Here is a 22986-nt window from a genome sequence, read left to right as displayed (position 1 = left end):
GTCAAGACATATTGACTTTTTTTTCTGTATTAATAACTAATTAATTTTTTAAGTTTGTAAATGTCTGGGTCAATTAATTAGCCTCCTAGATATTCCCACACAAAATGCAGGCTTCCTCTTAACCAATCAACAAGACAGACTTTTCCCCTTTCAGTTGAGTAAAGAAGTAGCAAATTTTGGAAACACAAGTCGTATTGACAACATTACTGCTTAATTTCTGCAGGTGTACAAATACAGAGCTGTGGAGTTCATCTCTAGGAACTCTAGATACTGTATCTTACAAGGGGCAATGAACTTTGCAAATATTTACTGAAGAGAAAATGTTTTTATAAACATTTAAAATTTCTTTTCAATCTGACAACACATTCCAGTTCTTGAGAGCTAGTATCTTTTTCACATACGAATTTTTGGGAATCATCTCTTGCTATGGACTGAAATGTGTTTCCCCCAAATTCAGCTGTTCAATCCCTAACCTCCAAGGTGGCAGCATTTAAACATGGACCTTTGGGAGATAATTATGTTTAGATGAGGTGGGGAGTATGGAGTCCTTATGATGGGAGTTCTTTATAAGAAGATAATCAGAGAAATCCCCCTTCTCCTTCTTCCTCCCCCACCACTCTCTGCCATCTGAGGACAGCAAGAGGCCCACTGCAAGCCAGGAAGAGAATCCTTACCAGAATTTGAATATGCTGGCACTGTGATGGCAGAATTCTAGTCTCAGACCCTGGGGAATGAGTCTCTGATGCTCTGTTTTTGTGGTGGGAGCTGACTTAAGACACCACTGTGCTAGAATTTATCAACAAAGTGTCTAGAGAGACATCATTTTTTTTTTTTTTTTTTTACAATCAACTCTTCCACTCCAGTAAAACTGCATGTCATTTATATTAGTTATATCAGTGAACTTATTTGGTCTGAGTTATTATAATAAAATTTTAAAACATTACTATTTATAGGCCAGGCTTATCAACTCTGGCACTATTGACATTTAGACACGATAATGCCTTGTAGGGTTTTTACCTTTGCATCAAATGTGTTTGGCAGCATCTTAGCTTCTATCCAGTAGATGCCAGTAGCATTCCAACCCCCATCATGACAACCAAAACTGTCTCCAGACATTGCCAAAAAACACCACCACCCACATTGAGTCCAACTTCCTTAGGCCATTCATCAAAATAATATTTAAACATCATGACCTATGTTTTCAACCAAGCTCACTTTCAAGTGCAATATTCAGAGAGAGATGTGAAAGATTGTTCTGCACTCATACAAATTAAGTATTTTTAAAGCAATACTATATTTACCATTCTATGTATAAAAACCCTACAGATTAATAATAGTTTTAATATGTACTAATGGTCACTTTAGTATCCTCTCTGCATGCTGAGAGGCAGTGAAAGAGAAATAAAGAAGTTTTATTGTTGTTGTTATTGTTTGCTTTTGTTTTTACTTAAAGTAAAATTAAGTAGCCATATCCAATGCCCCACCTTAAATGGAAGTTGTATGGGATCTATAAGGAAGGAGGGAAGAAAAGATGGGGAAGGATTAACCTGGAAATTAAGGTAAAGACTGGCTTGTGAAAACAGTATTTTCCCTTTGTCCTCAGACTATTCTCTCCTCTTAGAAACTGTTTTCAAATCAGCATTTATCTTTCAAAGAACACTTTCTTTTTTTTTTTTTTTTTATGGAACGCTTCACGAATTTGCGTGTCATCCTTGCGCAGGGGCCATGCTAATCTTCTCTGTATCGTTCCAATTTTAGTATATGTGCTGCCGAAGCGAGCACTCAAAGAACACTTTCAGTTCTGTGGTTCTGCTAGTTTCTGACAAACTTAAGATGCTGACTTACACAGGTAGCTAAACGAACACTTCTCACATTGTTTAAATGAAGAAATGAATTCAAAGTATCAAGCAACATATTTGCAAAAGAACTCATAGGACATAATTTGCTCATAAATCCAAGGCCTTGGATGAATGGGAAAACGTGGAAGCATGACATTCAGTCTGCCCCACAGAGTCATCACACTTCATTTGCAGGTTCTGTTGCTCAGGGAAACCACAGCAGTACCTGCAAAGTCAACATCATATAGATTTTGACTTCATGATCCTTTAGGGAAAACAAGAACTCTTCACACCTTTCAGCATCTACGTTACAGAAAACAACATAATATTTCATTTTAAACATCATTTTTTAAAAACAGAAAATGGGGCTCCAGAGTTTTTCTTCAAATTAATTCAGTAACATCTTTTTACTTTATTTATTTGTTGTTTTTAGATATACATGACAATAGGGTATATTTTGACATATATACATACATGGGGTGCAACCCATTACAATTTTGATCCAATTCTTGTGGTTGAACATGATATGGAGTAACACTGGTTGTGTATTCCTACATGAGTATAGGAAAGTTATGTCCAATTCATTCTACTGTCTTTCCTATTCCCATCACCCCATCCCTTTCCTTTATTCTCTTTGTCTAATCCAGTGAACTTCTATACTTTCTCTCCCTATCCTCTCTTGTTATGGGTTAACATCCACTTATCAGAGAGAACATTGGACCTTGGTTTGGGGAACTGGCTTATTTCATTTAGCACGAAATAAAGAGAAGATACAGAAGTGACCAATGCCATTCATTTACTGGCAAATCTTAACAGAACTTGCTTCAGACTGAGAAAAATCTACCTTGATATGGTCACACTCAAAACTTAACTGAATCAAATGTATGAAAGATGATATGTCATGAGCTTTGTAATGTTTTGAACAACCAATTAAAGAAAAAAAAACTTAAGAACAAAAGTACAGGGCAAGCATTCCATCACACTATCTGTAAAAAGTGAATGTCTCTGCTTGCTGGATGGAGTCAATCAAATCTCACATTAGCAAGCACATAATAGACATTTAATCAATTTTATTCCTTCTGCCCTCCTATGGGACACCATGAGCATTTGCTTTGTTGGGAAGAATAAGAGGGGTGGGGAGAAAAGGAAGAAAGGAGGAGAGAAGACAGCAGAGAGAAACTGCACAGTCACTGAGGAATAAAATAGAATACAGTGGATTTATTTTCCAGTAGCATCTCAAATTGCTCTCTAAAAAGAAAATGACAAATAGTTCATTATGATCTGAGAAACAAGACTTTCTTTCCATTCTGTAAGTTCAAGTTATCTTGAGAATGATTTACTTATTAATACTGACAATGATTTCTCAGAAATGGAATCCTCTTTTCTATTGTAAGAGTATGACTTGAAAACTGTAAACTTACATTAATTCTCCCTGCAGACAAGGTTCCATACCTTCCTCATTCTTCCTCTCTTACCTTTCTCCCAAGATTTCGTAGCTATACTGTGCTAATTTTCAAAACCTAAACCTATAACTTCTAATAATATTGAGTAAGACTCCTTCACTATAGAATCATTCAATCATTATTAATTAGTGTACTTTTGGTTATCAACTTATAATAGACATTATCTAAAAGCTAATCTCATATCTACAGTTGAAATGTTAACCAATAATGTTGACAGGGTAAAGAATTTACCCACTTGTAAATCTTCACCTTGATTCCTGAGCTCATAAAACTGGCAATATAAATTTATTTTCATCTTCATCTACAAAAAAAAAAAATTGAACCAAAGTCCCTGGAAAAGTTGGTGGTTTATATTTCCTAATGACTAATGTTTGGTTTAATTATGAGCTGTACAACTATTCATCTTATAAAGGTATTTTTAAGTATGCTTATTTTAAATAAAAATTAAGTACTTTTTCAAGGACAACTTAATACACATGCATTAAAATAGCTTGAATTGATATCTTTAATAAGCTATAACCTAGATAATCAAGGGCTATAAAGGATTAATTTTTCTCTTATATTATCAAAGAGCAGCTGTAAAAGTACAAAATCCACTGTTAAACCTGTGTTTACAATTCTAATGGCAGATTTATAAAGTAATGTGTTAGCAACGGTTTATCTATCCTGCTTTATTCTTTTCTTTCCATAGAATTGAAAACCCTTTTTCTTTTTCAGGCCTAATGTTGAAGACTCCATGGTAACTGCCTTTTTATTTGGTTTCCTTTCTTAGCTGCTGTTGTTCTTTTGCTTTGTTTTTAAGTTGGAAAAATATTTTGTTTAAAAATACAGTACAGGGAAATCAACAACCTAGGTTTCAGTGTATGTAGAAACTCCTGAGACACTTTGTTTTAAGAAAAGATCAAAGTTTTGCATTAAGACACAATACTGAGAAGAATTAAAATGGACTAATAAGAGTGGAGCAGAATTGAGTGGCTAAAATACTGGATTGAATAATTCAGCGTTCAGTTTTGAGTTTGTAAGCTACTGTTGGTTTGTAAAAATTAAAAGTAAAGAAGACACAGCACTTTGTGAGAATTGCCGTTCCCCTTGAAGTGTAGGACAGCCCACACTGTCCTTTGGATCTAAGTCACTGTGTCCATAAAATGGAACTGAGAACACTTCCTACTTCATTCCATTTCAAGAAATAAGGTGATCATTAATTAGTCTGAGTAAGGTATTTGAAGCTGTTTTCCTTGGTATAAAATAGTGCTATAATTAACATAGCTAAATTAACATTTCTTTCTTTTCATATTTTCTATTTCCATTTTTATTATATATATTTAAACAGATTTACTGATGTCTTTAAATTTAAAAATATTAAAGATCTCCAATATCTCTTTACTTCTTCAACTTGTCAGAGACATAAAGATATACAAAAATGGTAGAATTTTTCCCCTCAAAAGTTAAAGATTTACACAAATTTCAATGTGTAATATAAATGTCTTATATGAACTCTTTATTTGCAGGAATTTTTAAACCATTTTCATTGATGATTAATTATACGTCTGTGGAAAGTCAGAATTATAACCTTACTTTAAAAGTTAGTGAATGCCATGTGGTAACCAGAAATTTATAGGACAACTAGAAATAAAATCAGCTAAAATATAGAAGAACTGAACTACAACATAAACCAACAGGACATAATTGACATATTAAGAACATTCCATACAACAAAAACAGAATATTCATTATTTTCCAGTGCCCATAGAACAGTCACCATGAAAGATGATACAAAAATGTCAGCAAATTTAAAATATCTGAAGTCATACACAGTATGTTCTCTGACTATAATAGATTCAAACTAGACATTAGTAACTGAAAAATTTTCAAGCACTTGCTAATAAAAACATACATTTAAATAATCCACTGGTGTAGGAGGAAAAAAAAACCTCCCCAAAACTTACAATGGAATTGAATTAAAGTGAAATAGAACATACAAATTTTAGGATACAGCAAAAGCAGTAGCGAGAGGGAAATTTTTAGCACTAAATGCTTACATTATTAGTAAGGAAAGGTTTCAAATCAATCATTTAAATTTCTATCTGCAGAAACAAAAAGAGTAGCAACACAATCCAAAGAAAAGAGAAAAGAATTAACAATAAATACAAAAGTACAAATTAATAGAACTGAAAACAGGAAAACAATAGAGAAAATTATTGAAACAAAATCTGATTCTTCAAAAAACTTTTTCTCTAGCAAGACTGATTAAGATAAAAAGAAAGAAGACACAAATCATCAGTTATCAAACTGACCAAGACACACCACAACAGTTCCTGCAGCTGCTAAAGAATAATTAAAATAATGAAAAAGAATGTTGTAAACAATTTTACTTTCATGAATTTAACCATTTAGAAGACTATAGGCCAATGCCTATAAGAACCACAAACCACCATATCTCAGTCAAGATGAAATGGATAACTAGAAAAACAAATACTGTAATTATTAAATAAGTAGGTATGTGATTTAAAAAAAAACTCATAAAATAGATATTTCAGGCCCAGGTGGCTTCACTGGAGAAATTTCACAGATATTCAAAGAATGATCACCAATTTTATACAACCTCGTCTAGAAAATAGAACAGGAAGAAATGATATCATACTCAATTTATTAAGCCAATATTACCTTGATTCTATAATAAAATAAACAAAAAAGATTGACCAATACCTCTTATAAATTTTAATGAAAAAAAAAACAAATCCTTAACAAAATATTAGCAAGATGAATCAAACAATATATAAGAAAAATTATACACCATAACTAAGTGGAGTTTATTCTAGTCATACTAAGCTATTTCAATATTTCATGATAATTTCAATATACCATATTAAAAGGCTAAAGAAAAAGTCATATGATCAAATCAATTGATGAAGATAAAATATTTGAAAAATCTACTACCCACCCAGAATCAAAACTGTAAGTATCCTATCAATAGAGATCTTCCTTAACTTTGTAAGAACCATTTTCAAGAAAACCTACAGCTAAAGTCATACTTAATTGTGGAAGACTGAATCTGCCCCTATAATATCAGGAACAAGGCAAAGATGTTCATTTACACACACACACACACACACACACACACACACACACACGATGTAGTTGGACACAATACCTTTATTTTATTTATTTTTATGTGGTGCTGAGAATCAAACCCAGCATCTCACACAGGCTAGACAAGCACTCTACTGATGAGCCACAACCCCAGCCCCATTTTCACCATTTTTATTCAACAAGAAACAAAAATAACATTGTTTGTATAGAATAGAAAAAAAAAAGAAAGAAAACTATATTTGCAAATGTCATGATTGTCTATAAAGAAAATCACAAGGAATCTAAAGAATGAAACAAAAAAAATTCCTACAAATAATAACTGAGTTCAGAAAACTCACAGGAGACAAAATTAGCATGCAAAGTGCATTTCTATACATTCTCAATAAACCAATGAAACCAAAAATTAAAAATTTAATACCATTTATAATCTCTTTGTATCTTGTGAATATAAAATTATTTCAAACTAAAAAGTTTTCTTTGAAAGTTTGTAAATGAAACAAATCAACTGGGTCTAAAAAATGCATTCAAAATCAAAGACAAAGTCTAGATCCTCTCAAATATTATTGAACAAAACCCCAACATTTTCAAGGTCAGCTAACATATCATTTGTCATTAATAATTGAAAAAGTAAACTGCATGTATTTTGGATTTTTTTTTTTCTTTTTGGTACCAGGGATTGAACCCAGGGGTACTTAAGCACTGAACCATATCCCCAGTCTTTTTTATTTCAATACAGGTTCTCACTAAATTGCTTAGGGACTCACTAAATTGCTGAGGTTGGTTTTGAATTTGCCATTCTCCTGACAGCCTCCTGAGTTGCTGGGATTATTGGCCTCAGCCACTGCACTTGGTATAAACTCTGTTTTAAACCTCTTTATTTTTTTTTTCAGTGTATTCTATAACCTTGGCCACAATAATATTTTAAGTAAGATTAAATTGCTTCAGATTAGCAATCTGCATTCAAAAACATACTAAGAAGACCACGTATACCATGATCAAATTGGTTTTATCCCAGGGATGCAAGGTTGGGTCAACATATATGCAAATCAATGAACATAATTTTGTCACATGAATAGAATCAAGGACAAAACTCACATGATCTTCTCAATAGATGCAAAAAACAACTTCAGTAAAATCCAGCACCCATTCCTATTAAAAACACAAGAAACCAGGAACAAAAGGAACTTAGTTCAACATCATAAAGGCTATATATGACAAAACCAAAGCCAGGATTGTACTGAATGGATAAAAAATGAAATCATTTCTTCTAACATCAGGAAAAAGACATGGATGTCTACTCTCACCACTCCTATCAAGTACAGTTCTTGAAATTCTAGCCAGAGCAATTGGGCAAGGAAAGGAAGTTAAAGGGATACAATTTAAAATGGAAGAAGTCAAGTTATTTCTATTTGCAGACAAAGTGATTCTATACATATAATACTCAAAACATCCCATTAGGAAACTTTCGGAATTGACAAAAAGATTCAGCAAAATAGCAGAAGAAAAGACCAACATTTAAAAAATCTTATCATTTTTCTATACTCCAATAATGAATCTTCTGGGAAAGAAATCAGGAAGCAATTCTACTCACAATAGACTCAAAAAAAGTAAAATACCTGGGAATGAATCTAATATAGGATATGGAAGACATTACAATGAAAACCATAAAACACAAAGAAAGACCTTAGAAGAAGATGAAAAGGTCTCCCGTTTTCTTGGATAGGTAAACTTAATATTATCAAAATGGCCATATTACCTAAGCATTCTACAAATTTAATGCAATCTCCATCAAAATATCAATGATATTTCTCACAGAACTAGAAAAAGCAGTTTTAAAATTTATATGGAAGAATAAAAAACCCAGAGTAGTTGAAGCAATCCTGAATAATAAGAGCAGTACTGAAGGTATCACAATACCTCATCACAAATTATACTATAGAGCTGCAGTAACAAAAACAGCATAATATTTAATTGAAAAGAGCTAAAGAATTCCTTGTTATCAATCCATAAAAAACCTAGAATCAGCATACTACAGTGTTACTTGTGCATCAATGTTTAAACCACTGCAATTCACAATAGCCAAGTTATGAAACCAGCCTAGGTGCCTATCAACAGATGAAAGAATAAAGAAAATGTGGCATACATGCACAATGGGCTTTTATGCAGCCAGAAAAGAATAAAATTGTGCCATTTGCTGGTAAATGGATGGAACTAGAGAACATCGTTCTAAGTGAAATAAGCCCAATCTAGAAAGTCAAAGGTCAGAGGGTTTTTTTCATATGTGGAACCTGGAGAAAAAAAGAGAAAAGGAATGCAAAAAGCAATCTCAAAGAAAACAGAAGGGAGACCAATAGAGTAGGGAAAGGTGATCTAGAAAGAGGGAAGAAAGGTGGTGGGAAAGTACAGGGGAACAAAATCTGCTAAATGTTATGTCCATGTATGAAAATACAACAGTGAATCCCAATTACATACATAATTATAATGCACTAATTAAAATAGCAGTTATAATAGAAGTAGATCAGTAAAGTAGAACAAATGGATAAGGGGAAAGGAGGAAGAAGGAGGAGAGAGAAAGGGAAATTATTTGGGGAACGAGATTGATAAATTATGTTATGTGCATGCTTGAAAATTGCATAATGAATCCCACTATTCATGTAATTGTAATACATCAATAAAATTTTAAATAAAAAGACTAAATTCTTTCAGGAAAAATTATAAAAATTTAAAAATCATTTGGAAGTAACATGAAAAAATCACTTTCTTTATATTAAAAGCATTTTTACATTGAGCCCATTGACAGTTTTCATACAGTTCACTTTGAAATTGTAAAAGATTTTGTCTTGATAAAATTTAAGAGAGCAGTTGAAATAGATTTGCTCATTTTTGTAACTAAATTTTGTTTTGACCAAAAATATTGTTTGACTGAAAAAAGAATCCTTTAATGATACATTCATTATTCTTAAAAAATGACTAAAAATGTTTAGAATATTAGAAGAGAAAATTTTCTGGGTTTGAAAATACAACTTACTATAAAAGTCTTTAAGTGTGATATGGTTTTGGTTCTCAATTTCTACTTAGTTTAACACTCAAAAAATAGCTCCATGAGTGTTTTTAATTATCAGCATAGTTTAGTAGAGTTTTTATTCTTTTGCATCTTTTATCATGGTATTTATCCAAAAGAGCTAAATAACACCTTGGTAATAATCTAAAAGAACTAAAATCAGCATACTATAGTGACCCATGCATACCAATGTTTATACCAGTGCAATTTACAGTAACCAAGTTATGGAACCAGCCTAGTAACTCATACTTTGATTTTTAAAAAGGGACAAAAGCAATGATGTTTAGAAATTAAAACAAATGATGAGGGTCATCGTTATACAAAATACATGTATGAAGATGTGAATTTGGTGTCAACATACCTTATATACAAACAGAGATATGATAAATTGTGGTATAAAGGTGTATTAAGAATTGCAATGCAAAAAAATAATAATAATAAGAGAGCTCATGTATAATGGCATAATTTGGTGTGAACATACTTTGTATACAGAGTTATGAAAAATTGTGCTGTGAATGGATAATTATGATTGTAATGTATTCCACTATTGTCATGTATGTAAGAAATTTTTCAAAATTTAAAAAATTAAAATTAAAAAAAGAAAGAAAAGAAACTAAAACAAATGAAGTAGCTAAATACAAGTGAATCCTACTACTAAGGATTCCAGATCAATTTTCCTATTAAAATTCATATGAAAGAAAAAATAGCAGTTTTAGAAATTATTCACCCTTACTACCAATTGAGGATATACCAAAAAAAAATCAGTAAGGTACAATTTTTCTTTTTAATATTGAATAAGGCAATAAACATCCATTCAGCGTTAGCAAATCTTAACATGTTGTCATATTAACTTTGAATCTTCATACCATAGATGTAATGGAAACCTCTTGAATGCCACATCACTGATTTCATTGTCTTCCTCTTTCACAGAAGTAACAACTAACTTGAGTTTGATATATTACCATTCCACCACATGTTCTAAATGCCCTTACTACTCAAATGCATGTTCCTCTTACCTTACCATTTGCATGCATTGTTTTCGTGCTTTAAAACTTTTGTCATTCACTTTATACTTTGTGATTTTTCCATGTTTATTCATATAGTTCATTAATTGCTAAATTAAGTTTCCCTGTACAGCTATACCCAGGTTTACTTAATCATTTTTCTTTATGAAAATGTTTCTAATGTTTTATTAAATGTAATTAATGTCATAAGGTTTTATTTTATACAAAAAGCTGCAATGGAGATAACATTTTTCATGTCTCAAAATGTCAAGAGATTTAAGATTAAAATATTTCATGCCAAGAGACTTGGTAGTAGGATTGCAATGTGAAACTCTGTTTCTGGAAAATAATTTAGCAATATGTACTAGGAATCTGAAAAAAATATGTATACTTATTAACCCTATGGCTTTACTTCTAAAAATGTACTATATAGCAGTGGTTCTCAAAGTGTGGTCCCTGACCAGCAACATTAGTACAGCTCACCTTAAACTTACTCAATCAGAAACTTTGGTGATGATAATTTGCATGTGACTAAGCCCACCAGTTGACTCTAATGGATATCAAAATTGTAAAAAATGCTTTAGGTAACTGATCAGAAAACTTCAAGTATATTCATCCAAGAATCTTTATACTAACAAAGATGGATCTCATTGTCAATGTCCTATAAAGGGAAGTATAGATATAAATAATGAAACAATATAAGATGAAAATTTAATTACATGGGGAAAATGGCTTTGATATTATAAAATAATGATACGAGACAAAGTTGTGACGATAACATCCTAAGTTTTTAAAAAGGAAACATATATGTCATCCTATTTCAAGGTATTAAATAAGGTAAGAATGATCACATATATACACAAATACATAGTTTGAACTAATATATTTGCATTTAGTTAATATGCCACTCACTTATACTAGCATTTATCACCTCACTTATTATATTTATTATCTATGGAAAAATGCTTATGCTTTTTATAATTTAAATAATTGCTACTTTTGAGTGGGGAAGTGTTACTGAGGGTTGACCCCAGGACCTCAAGCACAGATTTCTTTTTTAAATCCAAATGTTGTAATACTTCAGTGTGATAATAGCATCCCAATAAAATCAACTGAATTTTAATAGATGTTGCCTTATACCATAACTTGCTTAACACTGATAGACCTGATCTGTCAATTTTATAACCCTCACTACAACATCCACAGATATTCTAGTCTACTAAAAGAAGCAGAGGGAGTGTTAAAACTGGGTGTTGTGATATGTGGTGAAATAAAGACCTAAATTCTATGTCAGTAGAAATGGCAAATTTAAAAGAATGAGCTTTAAATTCTTTGGCAGCTGAATTTCTATGTAAAGTTGTTAGCATTCTCCATGGCTATCAAACAGATCATTACAACATTAACATTCATTTATATAATTCAAATGTTATTTATTCTATAATATATAACCCCATTTCTCTAAAAAAATAACTAATATTATTTCACTCACATTTGAAGTATATACCATGATCAAATTTAATTCCAATTTTCCTGAAATGGAGAATAGGTTTTGTTTGAGTTCTATGGCACTTACATTCAATTTTAACTTGTAATTCTCAATATGTTCCTATTACATTCAGAGAATAATAGGAAATATGCCTGCAGCTAGTTTAATACCTTTAAATTCCTATGAATCACAATGAAAGACCATGTAGCCCAGCATGCTTCATGTTTCAAAGGTTGTGGGCTGTTAACATTGTACTTTTATTAAAATTCCTATTAATTTTTTGGTGTCAATCTGAATATAAGATTACTTTATCACTTTTCTTCAGAATAAAAATGAAGAAAATACTATTGTTTTTCCAACTACTTATCTAGCCAAAAATTGGGGAAAGAAATCTAGAAAAAGTCAGTAGCCTAAGAACAGCTAATTTATAACTACTGTTCCAATGTTGAAATGACACAATTACACATTCATGAGGAACTTTCTAACAGATATTTAGGATTGAGCTTCTACTAGGTGCCAGGAGTTGTGTTAGGGACTGGGAATTGAGTGGTGAGCAAGACAATTCAATCCCTGACCGAGGGAGCCACAATTCTAGTGGGACAATAAACAGTTCAAGTAGTAATACAATGTGGAAAGAAAAAGAAGAGTTTAATCTAACATCTAAAGATGTCAAACCTAAACATGAAAGGCAGAGAAGACAGTCCAAGAACAGAGCAAAGACTATTAAAAAAATCCCTCTGGTAAGAAACTGCTGATAAGTGCTCCAAGAAGAGATAGGCTGGAGACAGAATTGTGAGCAAAAGAAGAGTGTTAAGGGGAAGCTGGGGGAGAGCAGGAGCCAAAGAAAGCCCTCTATAAATCAGGAATCTGTAAATCATGACACTGAGCTTGTCCTAGAAACCATGGAAAGTCACTGATGTGTCCAAAAGTTGTCTCTAACCATTAAAGGAGAAAAGATTCATCGTGAGGTCATGGAGGTGTTGTAGCAGGCCAGGCAAGTGGTAGCAGGGAGAAAAGGACTGAGATGGTACCTTCCATATGGAGGGATACAGATGTATTCACAATCTGTTTAGGAACCTGTATTGGAGACAGAACTTGGTCACAAATGGGATGAGGATGAGATGAGAGGTGAGTGGGAAGGGTGGACACAGACCCTGAGTTGACTCATTTAGAAGGAGCTGAGGTGGAGGCACTGCAGCAGGGTAGATTTATCAGATGCAGCATAGGTCATGTTAACTTTGAGATGCCCATGGGATATACAATGAAGATATCACAAAACAGATGTAAATTGATCTGGCTTTCAAAGAGGAAGTCTTAGCTGAAATTCCAAATTTATCTTTTAATTTTTCCTTTAACTTTTAAATGAAGGTAATGCATGATAATTAGGGGAAAAAGTTATTCCTCTGTATCTATGCTATGTACACACACACATTATTATTTACAAAAAATACTGAATTGTATTATTTTTACTCTGATTTTTACTGATGTATCTGAGCATATTTTCTTCAGTGAAATATAGATTCCGTGTGTGTGTGTGTGTGTGTGTGTGTGTGTGTGTATGTGTGTGTGTTTGTGTATGTGTGTTGCTGGAGATCAAACCCAGGACCCTTCTGTGTGCTAGACAAGCACCCTACCATTAAGCTCCATCTCTAGCCCTATAAGTTCCTCCAGAAATATGTGACTTTTCTGAGAATTTGTATAGTTATGCTGAAAATTGCCAACCTAATTTTTATTTTTGTAAATGTAGATAGCTTCTAATATTTTTCTACAATAAACTGTTGCTACAATTAAGACTTTTATGTTTGTGTGTTTCCTGTTGCATACAAAAAATTGTATATAATGTGTGTGCTTAATATCTACAGACAAAATTAAATTAATATACCACTTATAGCCAAGAAGTGGAAAATAAGGCTTTTAGTTGTTGTTGCAAAAGACCATAAGGAATTATTTTTCTTCCCACTCTTCAGTTTATACCCAAAGGACTTAAAAACAGCATACTGCAGGGACACAGCCACATCAATGTTTATAACAGCACAATTCACAACAGTTAAATTGTGGATCCAACCTATATACCCTTCAGTAGATGAATGGAAAAAGAAAATGTGGTATATATACACAATGGAATATTACTCAGCATTAAAAGAGAATAAAATCATGGCATTGGCAGGTAAATGGATGGAGTTGGAGAATATAATGTTAAGTGAAGTAATCCAATCCCCAAAAACCAAATGCCGAATGTTTTCTCTGATATAAGGATGTTGATTCATAATGGGGTTAGGGGCAAGGGATCATGGGAGAAATGGAGGTACTTTAGATAGGGCAAAGGGGAGGGAAAGGAAGGGAGGGCACATGGGAGAAGGGAGGACAGTGGAATTAGATGGACATCATTACTCTAAGTACATGTATGAAAACGTGAATGGTGTGACTCTACTTTGTGTTCAACCAGAGACATGAAAAATTGTACTCTATTTGTAAAATATGAATTGAATTGCATTCTGCTGTCATATATAACTAATTAAAATAAAGAAAATTTAAATTTTTTAAAAAGAATTGTTTTTCTTAAAGCTGCTAATGGTAATATAATTATCAATTTCAACATTAAAAATGTAAATTTCTGAGCACGGAGAGGCCGAGTTCCGGCTCCCCGAACCGTCCCGGAACCGCCCTGGCCCAGGGCTGCGGAGCCTGCGGAGGCTGCTTCTTGGACCCTGCGCCTATCAGAGCATACACCAAGCACTATGCAGCCGAATTCCGGCTCCCGGAACTGAGCCCGCGGGGACTGCTTCTTGGAGCTTACACTTATAGGAGCTTACACAGAGCACGGAGCGGCCAAGTTCCGGCTCCCGGAACTTCCCTGGCCCGGGGCTAGGAGCCCGCGGAAACTGCTTCTCGGTCCGGGTCCTGCTGAGGGCCGGTCAGGACTCACCCGTTGCTTTGGTTGCCTGGCAAGGGGAACGAAATGCTGCCATTCGCATAGGATACCAACATGGCAGAGATCTGATGTCAGCAGAAAGCGGCGGAGGAGAGAACTTCATCAATACCAGCGGTGACATAAGCAGTTTGTCTCCTGGTAGGGGGGGTGAGGCACAGTCACCCGAGTCTCCTCAATTTGTCATCGAGCCAGAGGGGAGGAGCCGGGCCACCGCCAGCGCCCAGAGCAGGCCCAGCGGCTCGCCAGCGTGGTGACCGCGTGACCCCAATTGGAGAGGGGGCGGAGCGGAGCCGCCACCCGCACCCACAAGTTGGGCAGACCCCCGACCCAGTGGTACATGGGTGTGGTAGGAGGGGCAGGGCAGAGCCACCGTTCGCGCTGGCAAGGTAAACAGACCTGTGACAGCCTGGCGGGTCAGGCCCAGTGACCTGCCAGTGTGGTACACACATCACCCCAACTGGAGTAGGGGCAGAGCAGATCCTTCTGCCACGCCCGGATCAGGCCCTGCCGGTGTGGTGGTCACGTGACCCCAATTGGAGTGGGGGCGGAGCGGAACCGCCACCCATGCCCGCAGGGTGAGCAGACCAGTGATCAACCTGCAGATCAGGCCCAGGGGTCCGCAGGCGTGGTAGGAGGGGCAGGGCAGATCCGCCACCCGCGCCTCCAAGGTAGGCAGACCTACAGCAGACCTGTGGATCAGGCCCAGGAGCCTGCCGTCGTGGTACAAACACCACCCTAATTGGAGTAGTGGCAGAGCAGAGTCGCCGCCCGTGCCAGGAACAGGCCCAGCGTCCTGCAGGCGGGGTAGTCACGACACCCCAATTGGAGTAGGGGCAGAGCAGAGCCTCCACCCGTGCCCGAAAGGTGGGCAGATCTGCGACCGACCAGCGGGACAGGCCCAGTGGCCTGCCGATACGACAGACACGTCACCCCATTTGGAGTAGGGGCAGAGTAGAGCGGCCTCCCGCGCCTGCAGGGTAGGCAAACCTGCAACCGACCAGCGGATCAGGCCCGGTGGCCTGCCGGCGTGGTACACTTGTCACCCCAATCGGAGCAGGGGCAGAACAGAGCCGCCGCCAGCTCCCAGAACAGGCCCAGTGACCTGCCAGCGTGGTAGCCACGAAACCCCAATTGGAATAAGGAGAGAGCAGAGCCGCCGCCCGCACCTGCAGGAAAGATACGCAAGCAGTATGAAAAGACAAGGAAAGAAAGGACCACAAGCAATGCAGGTCAACGCAACTTTAGAAGAGGTAACAGCTGCAGCAGATGGAATGTCAGATAAAGAATTCAGGATATACATGCTTCAAATGATCTGGAGTATCAAGGAAGACATTAAACAGCAAAATCAGACAATGAAAGATCACTTCGACAACGAATTACGCAAACAAATCCAGGAAGCAAAGGATCAACTATACAGGGAGATAGAGGTTATAAAAAACAAACAAACAGAAATCCTAGAAATGCAGGAAGCAATAAACCAACTTAAAAACTCAATGGAGAATACTACCAGCAGAGTAGAACACTTAGAAGATAGAACATCAGACAATGAAGACAAAGTATTTCAACTGGAAAAGAACATAGACAGCTCAGCAAGACTGTTAAGGAACCATGAGCAGAACATCCAAGAAATATGGGATAACATTAAGAGACCAAACTTAAGAGTCATTGGGATACAGAAAGGTACAGAGCTCCAAACCAAAGGAATGAGAAGTCTATTCAATGAAATAATACAAGAAAACTTCCCAGACTTGAAGAATGAGACAGAATCCCAAATCCTAGAAGCCTACGGGACGCCGAATGTGCAAAATCATAAGAGATCCACACCTAGACACATTATAATGAAGATGCCCAACATACAGATTAAGGAGAGAATTTTAAAAGCTACAAGAGAAAGGAAGCATATTACATTTAGGGGTAAGCCAATCAGGATAACAGCTGATCTTTCAACACAGACTCTGAAAGCTAGAAGATCCTGGAATAACATATTTCAAACACTGAAAGAAAATGGGTTCCAACCAAGAATTGTGTATCCAGCCAAATTAAGCTTCAGGATGGAGGATGAAATTAAAACCTTCCACGATAAACAAAAGTTTAAAGAATTCGCAGCTAGAAAACCATCTCTTCAAAACATCCTCGCCAAAGCATTACAGGAAGAGGAAATGGAAAATAACAATGAAAACCAACAGTGGGAGGTAGGACAGTAAAGGGGGGGGGGGAATAATCAAAGAGGAAAACAAACCATGTTTAGTAACAGGAATAAACAAATATGGCTGGAAGAACAACCCATATCTCAATAATAACCCTAAATGTTAATGGCTTAAACTCACCAATTAAGAGACACAGGCTAGTAGAATGGATCACAAAACAAGACCCAACAATATGCTGCCTACAGGAGACGCATTTGATAGGAAAAGACATACATAGGCTGAAGGTGAAAGGTTGGGAAAAATCATATCACTCATATGGACTTCGGAAACAAGCAGGAGTGTCCATACTCATATCAAATAAAATAGATTTCAAGCCAAAGTTAATCAAAAGAGATAAAGAGGGACACTACATACTGCTTAAGGGAAACATACAACAACAAGACATAACAATCATAAATATTTATGCCCCAAACAATGGTGCAGCTATGTTCGTCAAACAAACTCTTCTCAAGTTCAAGAGTCTAATAGACCACCATACCATAATCATGGGAGACTTAAACACACCTCTCTCGCCACTGGACAGATCTTCCAAACAAAAGTTGAATAAGGAAACTATAGAACTCAATAACACTATTAATAACCTAGACCTAATTGACATATATAGAATATACCACCCAACATCAAGCAGTTACACTTTTTTCTCAGCAGCACATGGATCCTTCTCAAAAACAGATCATATATTATGTCACAGGGCAACTCTTAGACAATATAAAGGAGTAGAGATAATACCATGCATCTTATCTGATCATAATGGAATGAAACTGAAAATCAACGATAAAAGAAGGAAGGAAAAAGCATACATCACTTGGAGAATGAACAATAGGTTACTGAATGATCAATGGGTTATAGAAGACATCAAGGAGGAAATTAAAAAATTCTTAGAGATTAATGAAAACACAGACACAACATATCGGAATCTATGGGACACATTGAAAGCAGTTCTAAGAGGAAAATTCATTGCTTGGAGTTCATTCCTTAAAAAAAGAAAAAACCAACAAATAAATGATCTCATACTTCATCTCAAAATCCTTGAAAAAGAAGAGCAAAACAACAGCAAAAGAAGTAGAAGGCAAGAAATAATTAAAATCAGAGCTGAAATTAATGAAATTGAAACAAAAGAAACAATTGAAAAAATTGACAAAACTAAAAGTTGGTTCTTTGAAAAAATAAACAAAATCGACAGACCCTTAGCCATGCTAGCGAAGAGAAGAAGAGAGAGAACTCAAATTACTAGCATACGGGATGAAAAAGGCAATATCACAACAGACACGTCAGAAATACAGAAGATAATCAAAAACTATTTTGAATCCTTATACTCCAATAAATTAGAAGATAGTGAAGGCATAGATAAATTTCTTAAGTCATATGATCTGCCCAGATTGAGTCAGGAGGATATAGAAAACCTAAACAGACCAATATCAATTGAGGAAATAGAAGAAACCATAAAAAGACTACCAACTAAGAAAAGCCCAGGTCCGGATGGGTATACAGCAGAATTTTACAAAACCTTTAAAGAAGAACTAATACCAATACTTTTCAAGCTACTTCAGGAAATAGAAAAGGAGGGAGAACTTCCAAATTCATTCTATGAGGCCAACATCACCCTGATACCTAAACCAGACAAAGACACTTCAAAGAAAGAAAACTACAGACCAATATCTCTAATGAACCTAGATGCAAGAATCCTCAATAAAATTCTGGCGAATCGGATACAAAAAATATATCAAAAAAATTGTGCACCATGATCAAGTAGGATTCATCCCTGGGATGCAAGGCTGGTTCAGTATACGGAAATCAATAAATGTTATTCACCACATCAATAGACTTAAAAATAAGAACCATATGATCATCTCGATAGATGCGGAAAAAGCATTCGACAAAGTACAGCATCCCTTTATGTTCAAAGCTCTAGAAAAACTAGGGATAACAGGAACATACCTCAATATTGTAAAAGCAATCTATGCTAAGCCTCAGGCTAGCATCATTCTGAATGGAGAAAAACTGAAGGCATTCCCTCTAAAATCTGGAACAAGACAGGGATGCCCTCTCTCTCCACTTCTGTTCAACATAGTTCTCGAAACATTGGCCAGAGCAATTAGACAGACGAAAGAAATTAAAGGCAAAAAATAGGAAAAGAAGAACTTAAATTATCACTATTTGCAGATGATATGATTCTATACCTAGCATACCCAAAAGGCTCTACAAAGAAACTATTAGAGCTAATAAATGAATTCAGCAAAGTCGCAGGATATAAAATCAACACGCATAAATCAAAGGCATTCCTGTATATCAGCGACAAATCCTCTGAAATGGAAATGAGGACAACCACTCCATTCAAAATATCTTCAAAAAAATAAAATACTTGGGAATCAACCTAACAAAAGAGGTGAAAGACTTATACAATGAAAACTACAGAACCCTAAAGAGAGAAATAGAAGAAGATCTTAGAAGATGGAAAAATATACCCTGTTCATGGATAGGCAGAACTAACATCATCAAAATGGCGATATTACCAAAAGTTCTCTATAGGTTTAATGCAATGCCAATCAAAATCCCAACGGCATTTCTTGTAGAAATAGAGAAAGCAATCATGAAATTCATATGGAAAAATAAAAGACCCAGAATAGCAAAAACAATGCTAAGCAGGAAGTGTGAATCAGGCGGTATTACGATACCAGACTTCCAACTATACTACAGAGCAATAGTAACAAAAACAGCATGGTACTGGTACCAAAACAGACGGGTGGACCAATGGTACAGAATAGAGGACACAGAAACCAATCCACAAAACTACAACTTTCTTATATTTGATAAAGGAGCTAAAAACATGCAATGGAGTAAGGATAGCACCTTCAACAAATGGTGCTGGGAAAACTGGAAATCCATATGCAACAAAATGAAACTGAATCCCTTTCTCTCGCCATGCACAAAAGTTAATTCAAAATGGATCAAGGAGCTTGATATCAAATCAGAGACACACCGTCTGATAGAAGAAAAAGTTGGCTATGATCTACAGTCGGTGGGGTCGGGCTCCAAATTCCTCAATAGGACACCCATAGCACAAAAGTTAATAACTGGAATCAACAAATGGGACTTAATCAAACTAAAAAGTTTTTTCTCAGCAAAAGAAACAATAAGAGAGGTAAATAGGGAGCCTACACCCTGGGAACAAATCTTTACTCCTCACACTTCAGATAGAGCCCTAATATCCAGAGTATACAAAGAACTCAAAAAATTAGACAATAAGAGAACAAACAACCCAATCAACAAATGGGCCAAGGACCTGAACAGACACTTCTCAGAGGAGGACATACAGTCAATCAACAAGTACATGAAAAAATGCTCAACATCTCTATCTGTCAGAGAAATGCAAATCAAAACCACCCTAAGATACCATCTCACTCCAGTAAGATTGGCAGCCATTCTGAAGTCAAACAACAACAAGTGCTGGCGAGGATGTGGGGAAAAGGGTACACTTGTACATTGCTGGTGGGACTGCAGATAGGTGCAGCCAATTTGGAAAGCAGTATGGAGATTTCTTGGAAAGTTGGGAATGGAGCCACCATTTGACCCAGCTATTCCCCTTCTTGGTCTATTCCCTAAAGACCTAAAAAGGGCATGCTACAGGGACACTGCTACATCGATGTTCATAGCAGCACAGTTCACAATAGCAAGACTGTGGAACCAACCTAGATGCCCTTCAATAGACGAATGGATAAAAAAAATGTGGCATTTATACACAATGGAGTATTACTCTGCATTAAAAAATGACAAAATCATAGAATTTACAGGGAAATGGATGGCATTAGAGCAGATTATGCTAAGTGAAGCTAGCCAATCCCTAAAAAACAAATGCCAAATGTCTTCTTTGATATAAGGAGAGTAACTAAGAACAGAGTAGGGATGAAGAGCAGGAGAAGAAGATTAACATTTAACAGGGATGAGAGGTGGGAGGGAAAGGGAGAGAGAAGGGAAATTGCATGGTAATGGAAGGAGACCCTCAGGGTTATACAGTGGAGGAGGTAGAGAGAGAGGAGGGGAGGGGAGGGGAGAGGTGGGGAGGGGGGAGGGTGGAGGACGGGAAAGGCAGCGGAGCACTACAGACACTAGTATGGCAATTTGTAAATCAATCGATGTGTAACTGATGTGATTCTGCAATCTGGGTATGGGGTGAAGGTGGGAGTTCATAACCCACTTGAATCAAAGTGTGGAATATGATATGTCAAGAAATTTGTAATGTTTTGAACAACCCACAATAAAAAATTAAAAAAAAAATGTAAATTTCTCAGCTAATAGAAGGACATAATTTATAATGGATAAGAAAAATATTGTATTACATTAAATTTGCTATCTTTCTTCCCTTTTAGCCACCTAAGATTGGGTGTGTAGTTCAGTGTGTGCTTGCCTAGCACATGTGAGGCCATAGATTCCATCCCCAACACTGAAAAAAATGAAAGAAAAGTGAAAAAAGAAAAAATGATCAGGAGTTCCTAAACACCCTAATTAGGGATTAGCATCTTTTAATTCTGGAGACCTGGGCCATTTGTGTCTCCATCCACACACCTGTCCTCATGTTTGATATGTTTTCCTAAATTACACCATATTATACATTTCCATTTTTAATACAGGTTAGCAGTTTTATTTCCCTAAATTCAAGAGAGAAGAGAACCATTTTCCTGAGGCTAGAATTTTGAAGGTAACACCCAGGTCTGCACCCCAGGAAATACTGAAGTATCTAATGAGCTATTTTATTCCAAGGAGACTGCAGCCCCTCTTTAACGCTTTCTTCCAAAAATGCTTCCATAATAATAATAAAAAAAAAGACACGTGGGCAATCTGTTTCCTTTAGAGGCCACTCACTGCTGAGCATGGAGCAGGTCTCCTACTCTTAGTAATAGACACCACCTAGACATTTTTAACTGCCTTTGCCTCCCTCAGTCCCACCTGCAAACTGGAAATTGAAGAAAAAGATGTCTCAAAGACACGAGACCCTCTTTTGCCTGGTGGGATATCTTTATTCATGAGTAATTTCTCCAAATAACACCCTTGAGCCTCTGAAAATGTAAAAATTGCCTATAGAGTCAAGGCAAATGAGGGCTAAATCCATTCATTATTTTCCTCTAGATTCTCATTCACCTCTAGCAGTAGGAAGCATCACAAACACAGGACTGATGAAAAGTGTATAAACATATTATCCAGATAAGTTGTCATAAGAAGCAATTTTTTTGTTGTTCTTGACTCTAATGTAAGCAAAGCCAAGTCATAGAAATGTTCAGGCATAAATACAGATTTTTTTCTTTGAAAAATAGTATTTCTCATTTTGAGTGATTTTATTATTTTTCCTTTGAATCACAAAACAAATTCTGAGAGTAGTCAGACTTGACCTATTTTCAGAAACTTGTTTGCATCTTCACCATCCAGTAAGAAGTAAGCGTAATTGATATGCAACATCAGCCCTAATCTTTAGTTTGTTATGGATCATCTTTGAATTTTTCAGGATAGTGGCGATTGCATTTTGGTAGCAAAGTACTCCAAACTCTCAGTAACTTAATACAACCTAATAGTCAAAAGTCAGGGACCCTTGCAGATAGAGTAGCCATCATCTCAAATGTCTAAAGAGTCTCATGCAGGCAACTCAATGTTCTGACCCCAAAGTGATATGCTCCAGATCACCTCTACTTGCAACACATTGGCGCAAATGAACAGCCATCAAAATGGGCCAGGAATTATAAACCTAACATGTTTCTGCCTGCAAAGAATCAGAAAAAGAAGAGAAATAACAATAAGGTCTATCCCAGTCCTTAAAAGAATGAATTTTTTGCTTTAAAAAATGTAAGCAAAAATTAAGTAAAGCTTGCTGGATAGCAAAGTATGGGAAAACACATTTATTGTTTATAGTCTCCTT

General features: G+C 35.9%; 1 non-coding gene across 1 annotated transcript; it reads right to left on the bottom strand.

Annotated features, from left to right (window-relative positions):
• Positions 1-1675: 1675 nt before the first annotated feature.
• LOC114083787 (U6 spliceosomal RNA) lies at positions 1676-1782 on the bottom strand. Its single transcript, XR_003581205.2, has one exon. It is a non-coding gene; the product is annotated as a U6 spliceosomal RNA (small nuclear RNA).
• Between the last annotated feature and the right edge of the window lie 21204 nt (positions 1783-22986).

The sequence above is a fragment of the Marmota flaviventris genome, chromosome 11 (assembly GCF_047511675.1).
Source record: "Marmota flaviventris isolate mMarFla1 chromosome 11, mMarFla1.hap1, whole genome shotgun sequence".
Taxonomy (NCBI): Eukaryota; Metazoa; Chordata; class Mammalia; order Rodentia; family Sciuridae; genus Marmota; species Marmota flaviventris.
The sequence above is the reverse complement of the archived record's forward strand: the minus strand, read 5'-3'. Positions and strand labels throughout refer to the sequence as shown.